The sequence below is a fragment of the Penaeus vannamei genome, chromosome 2, assembly GCF_042767895.1.
Source record: "Penaeus vannamei isolate JL-2024 chromosome 2, ASM4276789v1, whole genome shotgun sequence".
NCBI classification, from domain to species: domain Eukaryota; kingdom Metazoa; phylum Arthropoda; class Malacostraca; order Decapoda; family Penaeidae; genus Penaeus; species Penaeus vannamei.
The window spans coordinates 7831380-7838879 of NC_091550.1; the positions used below are offsets into that span (position 1 = coordinate 7831380).

General features: G+C 41.1%; 2 protein-coding genes across 2 annotated transcripts in view; one reads left to right on the top strand and one right to left on the bottom strand.

Annotated features, from left to right (window-relative positions):
- Positions 1–7500, top strand: part of LOC113818767 (low-density lipoprotein receptor-related protein 4-like) — a 194277-nt gene that overhangs the window by 73897 nt on the left and 112880 nt on the right. The window lies entirely within an intron of this gene.
- The window catches only part of LOC113813734 (uncharacterized), a 2760-nt gene continuing 2636 nt past the window's right edge, over positions 7377–7500 (bottom strand). The window contains exon 5 of the mRNA XM_027365786.2: positions 7377–7500. This exon is cut by the window's right edge and continues 62 nt beyond it. The gene's annotated coding sequence lies outside the window, so the exon portion shown is untranslated.

A 7500-nucleotide genomic window follows, 5' to 3' on the forward strand; every position in this document is an offset into this window, starting at 1 on the left:
GGTATTAAATTTTCTCGAGGACTTTAGACAATAAAGGGTAACTGGGTATTCGGAGGAGAGTTACCAACTTGTTCTGTGTCTCTGGTGTTACAAAGCCACGTTTCCAAAGCCATGGGAAGTTACTTTCTCCTTCTCCATCGCCTTAATCCCTAGTGGACTCGGCACCTTCGAACACGCTGCCCCCAATTTAGTCTGTCCTGTGCTATCTCTCATTCGCAACCTCATTTGCAACGGATAATCTATCATGTACTTCTGACGAATATATAATCGAAACCGGGTAAATACATCTCTTGTATTGTGAAGATATTCGTTCTCATTCATACTTTTCCACATTTGTCAACATGCATACTGTTCATCGTGGATGCTCTTGTTATTACTAACCACATAGAAGTTACCGGGGTGTGATGATAGAATGAAGATAATGTGCAATTAGACGCATTAAGTTTATACTATCACTAACCACATGTCGGAAGTTAATGGGATGGGATAATAATAGAAAGATAATGTATCATTGTACGTATAAAGTTTCATATCAGACGAAAAGCAATGTTATCCGCATCCGGAACATTAGTTTCGCTAAGGTTGTTTACTAAAAATATCAGTCTTTTTTAACTGGTTGTGGTTTGAATGTATTGGTCGGGAGGGGGGCTTATCTTATCTGTATTTTTGTGAGATGTGGAAGCTGTTGTTGGTTCATCTGCGAGTTTTTCAAATTTTAAATTCTGGTATTTACGATAATATCTCTCATGGTGTCTGTTTGGCACTAATGTTTTAAACCACCTTTATAGTCTTAGCATTTTTTTGTCGTTTTATTTCCGAAATAATCAGTTTTGGCTCTTGTTTAAAACCAGCCTGGAGGGTCATTTCACAGCTGTTATTTATCCATTTTTTTATTTTATGAGTTATTTCGGTCTCCCATAGCTCTCATATAACACCGCCATTTATCCATGAGGCAGGAAGACGTCTAACAATTTTTGCAACAAAGCGATGGCATCCATATTATTTTAATGATTTCCGTGATTACGTTATCTGTTTTCAAAATTTCTAAGAGTTGATTCTTTGGCTATAATTTGGTGTTATAGTGACAGGGCCATAGTTTCACGAGAGAGAGAGAAAGAGAGAGATTTGATTTGATTTGATAATATTTATTTACAGAACAGTGTACATGCCCTGTAAAAAGCCAGGGTAAGATGCTACCGCATCTATCCAACTGGCTATGCTTATATTTATGTAAAGGGCTATTAGTCAAACATTAGTTCTACATGCCTGAAGGGCTGTGTCATTATGCATACATTATTCACATATCATCTAGTTGGTAAAAAACCTTTTATATCCCTAATCATATCGAAGACAAGACCAGTGTCTATGATAAAATTAATATAATCAATAAGTGCTGGTCTCTGGACAGTGCTATTTGATCGATAGGATGCAGTTTTTGAGCAACAAAGTAAGTAATGTGTAAGATTATGCGACTTGGGCGCCTTGCACATTTTGCATTGGTGATACGTAACTGGCTTTGCCTCCAAGACTGCATCCTGTACATAATGTATAGTGTATTGATACCCTATGCGTAGCCTGGTTAGCGTGACCTGCTGTCTCCGAGACAGTCCATCGTAGTATTTATATGGTTTGTCAGCATCACATGACCTGACAATACTATCATAATGCCAGATGGTACCATGTCCACTTTTCTTCAATTTTTCAGTGGTCCATACCTGGCCCTCATAATCTCGGACAGCTGATAACACGTTTTTTCATTTGACTGATAGATAGCGGTATTACATAATATGGTTCTTCATGGGAAAGTGCTTGCTTTGCTAACTTATCTACGTTGTCACAGGTTGATATCCCTATATGAGAAGGTATCCAGTATAGTGATACTTGTATACCCTGCTCGGATAGGCTAGCGATTTGGTGAATGGTATTGATAGTTACCATGTTTTCTGGATTAAATGTTGTAAGTCTATACAGTGCACCCTGGCTGTCAGAGAAGACAGCTAGGTGTCGCTGCTGTTCAGTGCCTTTTTTGATGGCATGGTATATTGCTACTGACTCGGCATCAGTTGTGCTTGTCCAGTTGGAAATTCGCACACTTTCTTGAAGAGCAATGTCGGGAATTAGTACACCAATCCCTGCTGCTCCATGAGGATCAGTAGAAGCATCACAGTAGATTGCAAGTGGGGGGGTACCCTGAGGGGGATGGAGAATTTCATCTATATATTTCAAGTAATGGCCTTTTAACTCTGTTATTGAAGTCATGGATTTTGGCCCTGTTAATTTATCAATATGTACGTTAACATGTGATCTATGCCATGGTGAAGTAAGCGTTGCTTCTGGGATGTTGATAAAATCATTGTTCCACACACTGAAGCTGAGAATGGTCTGAGCAGTCTTGGCCTTCCATTCCAAGTTTGACTTTATGAGATTGGAGTATCGAGGCCGTCGGACATGCCTAACTCTACAATTAATCTCATTAGACAATGCAAGGGAAATATGAGGTTTGGACTGAATCTGCAGAAGTCTGATGCCGAGTATGGTGTTGACTTGGGTAATACGGCTGTGAATTGACGGGAGATCAAGCTCTTTCCTCATGACAAGAACTTTAGCAGTTATTGGGCAACCCAAAATGACTCTCATGGCCTTGTTCTGTAAGATTTCAAGGGGTTTGAGAACATTTTGTGGCAACATACTAAGAACCGGGCTCGCATAGTCTATCATGGACCTAACAAGGGAAATGTACATCAATCTTAGGACTCTTAGGGAAGCACCAACGTATCTGTTACTTATGTATTGTAAAGGTCTTAAGCGCTCCAGGCAGCATTCTCTGATGTTTTGAACGATTTCCCGAGTGAAGCGGGAATTGCGGGACATGAGGTGGGGAGCAATCACCATAACACCAAGATACTTATAGGTGTCAGTTTTTGCAATAACTTGCCCACCTAAGCTTGGAATGTATGACAGTTTGTTTGATCTGGAAATATACTTAGTCTTGACAGGGTTGATTACGAGTCCAAGGGAAGTGCACTTTTTACTGAATCCCTGAAGAACATACTCCCCCCTATCAAATACCTGAATGAGAACGTCATCAGCATAGGATGTGATGCTGCATAGGTCTCCTAACTCACTATTTAGCTTGCAAAGAGAGTGCATAAGAATGTTAAATAGTGAAGGGGACAAAACTCCTCCTTGTGGAGTTCCTAACTCGAGTTCACCATAATTACTGTAGGTGCCTTGGTAACATACTCTTGCTCTTCTCAAAGACAGATAATCCTTTATCCATAGCAGAAGCTTGCCCTTAACTCCTAGGAGAGTTAATTCATGGAGGATTGCAGTAGGGGAAGCTCTGTCAAATGCACCCTTGAAATCTATGAAGTAAGAAGCCTGTGCATTACTTCCACTGAGGTACTGTGCCAGGCACATTTGTGTTCCTTTTCCCTTTTGGAAACCAAAGACTGATGGGTGAATTTGATCTTTGATCTGGTGGAGCAGGCGATTGAGGAGGATCCTTTCACAGGTTTTAGAGAGACAGGATGTCAGAGAAATCGGTCTAAATTCATCAGGACACCCTGGTTTTGGGATAGGAATAATGGTGGCTTGTTTCCAGGAAGTAGGCAAGATGCCTGTAGAATAAGTTAAGTTGAAAAGATCAAGGAGAGGATTTCTTCCCTGTACCTGTACCTTTGCAAGGAGTCGGATGATGTCGTAAGTGATTCCATCATCCCCAGGTGCAGTGGATTTGCTAGTTTTAATGGCTGCAAGAAGTTCGTGTCTTGTAAATGGTGCATCAGCCTCATCTAAAAGTTGGCACTGATAGTTAATTTCATTTTTGTGTCTTGACTTAAGGGAGCATCTACGAATGGATAATGGAAGATTATCGAGAGAAGAGTTTTCGCAGCATTTACTGAGGATTGACAAAGCTACCCTTTCTGGATGAGGGTGGGGAGTGACATTGTGTGCATTGCCTTTAATCTTATTGATTTCCCTCCACACGTTACTCATGGAGCTCGTGGAGTCAATCGATTCTGCCCAGGCATACAATCTCTCTTCCCGCTTTTGTGTCATTATCTCATTAAGTTTTTTACTAAAGAAAACAAGGTCCCTAGCTAAGTAGGGATTTTTCCCCAGGTTTTTTAGCTGATTTACTGTAGACCTTATTAACTTTCTAAGTAGCTTTATTTCCGGATCTTTGTTAAGGTGATATGCTCGTTTGCCTCTGGAGGATGAAGACCTATGTTTGACAGGGTTTCTGGGTTGGAGTTGGGTGATGAGGTTACCAACTTGTTGACAGAGAGTTTCATTAAAGTGATCAAGGCTGGCAGGAATATAGTGTTCATACCAGCAGCCAATCCTTTTAATAAACTCATTATGATGTTTAGTGGCAAGATGGTATCGAAGACGTGGCTGGGGCGGGCTTCTTTTAGCGAATGGGAGGGTGATACTTAATGCCCAATGATCACTGACTAAGAAAGGGACAACTTCCGCAGTGCATGGGAGTGGGTGCTGATTGTATAAGACTATATAATCTAATTTGCCACCTAGATAATGAGTCTTTTCAAAGGGGCACAATAGGTGTATGGGATCACTGGTGTTTTGAAGATAATCATAATATACCTTACCGTTTTTACCTATGGTGCTTCCCTCAGAGCCAAGGAGAGGATGACGGGCATTAAAATCTCCACACAGTAAGACAGTAGCATTATGTATCATACTGTCGGGAGGTTTAGGTACCACTTCACTATCATGTGGGTTATAAACATTAATGATGGTGATGGTTCTACCATCAAGAAATATTTTAACACCAAGATATTCAGCACTTGCATTGTCACGGTTGTCATCGATCACTTTTGATGGGATACTATTTTTTATGTAAATACCAAGTCCTCTTGCAGAAGGATTAGCAATATTAGGTTTGTCGTGATATGTGTATCCTGCAATTTTTGCATAACGAGCATCAGTTCTAACTTCCTGGAGGCAACACACATCAACATCTTCCGAGTGAAGATACTGAGCGAGGGTCGCCTTGCGTTTCTGTAAACTGTTAATGTTCCAGGTAATGCACTTTAACAGATTATTTTGATCCATCGATCATCACTTGACCGTTTCCAAGGCCCACTGGATGTTGTCGTTGCTCGAGGAAGAGCGCAAAAATCCTCTCCTGGAATTGAACCATCTGTTGCTGCATCATGAACATCATCTGCTCCATCTGCTTGAACAACATTTGTATCAAATCTTTCATTTCCCTGTTGGATTCTTGCTTTTCCTGCTGCGGTGAGGGAGGAGCTGGAGCTGGTGATGGCGTCGGTGCTGCAGCTGGCACTGGAGCAGGAGCTGCAGCTGGTGCTACAGCTGGCGCTGGAGTGGGTGCTGCAACTGGAGTAGAAGCTGCAGCTGTCGTTGGTGTTGCAGCTGGTGCAGGTGCTACAGCTGGTGATGTGGCCGGTGCCATGGCTTTATTTGCAGAGGCTTTCAGAGTTGACCTCTGCAGGTGTGGGAATTCCCGCACGTCATTAAGACGAGGGGCTGGGCGGGGTTTATTGGGGGGAGGGGCTGCCTGCTTTTTTTCATGTGTAGTCCTTCTGTCCTTCGGGTAGTAGGCGCATAATGGCGAGTTGGCATTATGCTCCTGACGGCAGTTCACACATTTCCGAGGGATGATTTTACCTTCAGAAATTTTCTCTGCGCACTCTGAGCTTTCATGCGAAAGAGCGCAGTATCGGCACCGCGGTGCCTCTCGTGGACACGCACGTGCCCCGTGTCCCCACTTTGAGCAATGGGAGCAAAACGGGGTCAGAGATTTGAAGATGGCACATCTAAAGGGTGCCATGCCCTCCACCATTTTGATAGTTTTGGGGATTACCTCCCCCTCATATGTGATGATGACTCTCTGGGTCATCAATCCATTGATCTTCATGCGTTTGGCATGTACGACGCGTTCATTGTAAGACGTCATTTCATCTGTTTCGATTTCTCTTGGGACGTCGAACACAATAACATTTGTGCACTTCCCTTTTCCATACACTTTCGCCTTTTCTAGAATTTCACCACCTGCACCGGCAGTGGTTATGTGGGCAAGAATTTGTTCATTTTTACATCTCACATACACATTGTTCCTCCCAATCTTAAGTTCAATGGACCCCTTTGTCTTGTTGTATGGGTCCAATTTTAAAGCCTGGGATACCCAGCGATACTTATCCCCGTGTGTCCGAAGCTTTGTGTCGGCTTTGAAATGTGCGCACAGGTGTCCAGGGGGCGTAATTTCTACAGAGTCAGGTAGTAGTCTTTTTGCTTTTTTCTTTATTGGTTCCTGGGGGAGGCCACTGATATCTTCCTCACGGAGGACACCATATCTACCCTCGGTTTCCATGGGCGTGTCTGTCATTGTTTCGTTTGAGGTCGGGGTCATTTCCTGAAGAAACAGGGCCCGACCTGACCTCCCTGTGCAAACCCAGGTGCACACACGGGCCGCTTACGCCGCGCCCACAAGGCACATCTGTGTCCGTACGTAGTTTTTTCACTTATTTTACTTCACTATATGATATTTAGATCACTTTAGATTCAGATCAAATGATCATGTGAACATTATCGCGCACTGCAGCAATCCACAGCTGGCAGGTCTATGAAGACCTAATAGTCAAGGTAACACAAATCCCGTACGGACAGGTCAAGGTCACAAGAGGTCACACAGCACGTCTGCACACTATGGTGACAGGATGATGACTGAGAGAGAGAGAGAGAGAGAGAGAGAGAGAGAGAGAGAGAGAGAGAGAGAGAGAGAGAGAGAGAGAGAGAGAGGAAGAGAGAGAGAGAGAGACTCTCTTTGCTACAGTTCAGGTTTTTTTAGTTATAAATGTTTATTGCCATCCTTTGAATTTAATTTTTAAGATGTAGTATTACAAGTATTTATATTTGTAACTGTGTATATATTTTTGCGTTCAAGCTTGTTCATATATTTATCTAGTGTATGTGTAAATATATATCCGTATGTATATACATGTCTATATATATGTATGTATAAATATATATATGCATATATATATATATATATATATATATATATATATATATATATATATATATATATATATTTACATATATATTACACACACGCAATCACACACACACACATATATACATACATACATACATATATATATATATATATATATATATATATATATATATATATATATATATATATACATATACATACATACATATATATATATATATATATATATATATATATATATATATATATATATATATATAGTTATACAAACACCTTTTATACACACATACTTAGCATCCATGTGTTTATGTATGCGCTTTTATTTCTATTTAGAATAGAGACGACGGTAAAAAGAAACAAGTCATGTATTGTTTATGCCATTTATTAACCACTACAAAGACAAAGAAACTGTAGCTTAAGTGGATGTAAAGAATGCTGAAGTGAGTTTCGGTGGGGTGGGGGGGGGGGGGTCGTCAGAATATCCAGTCAGT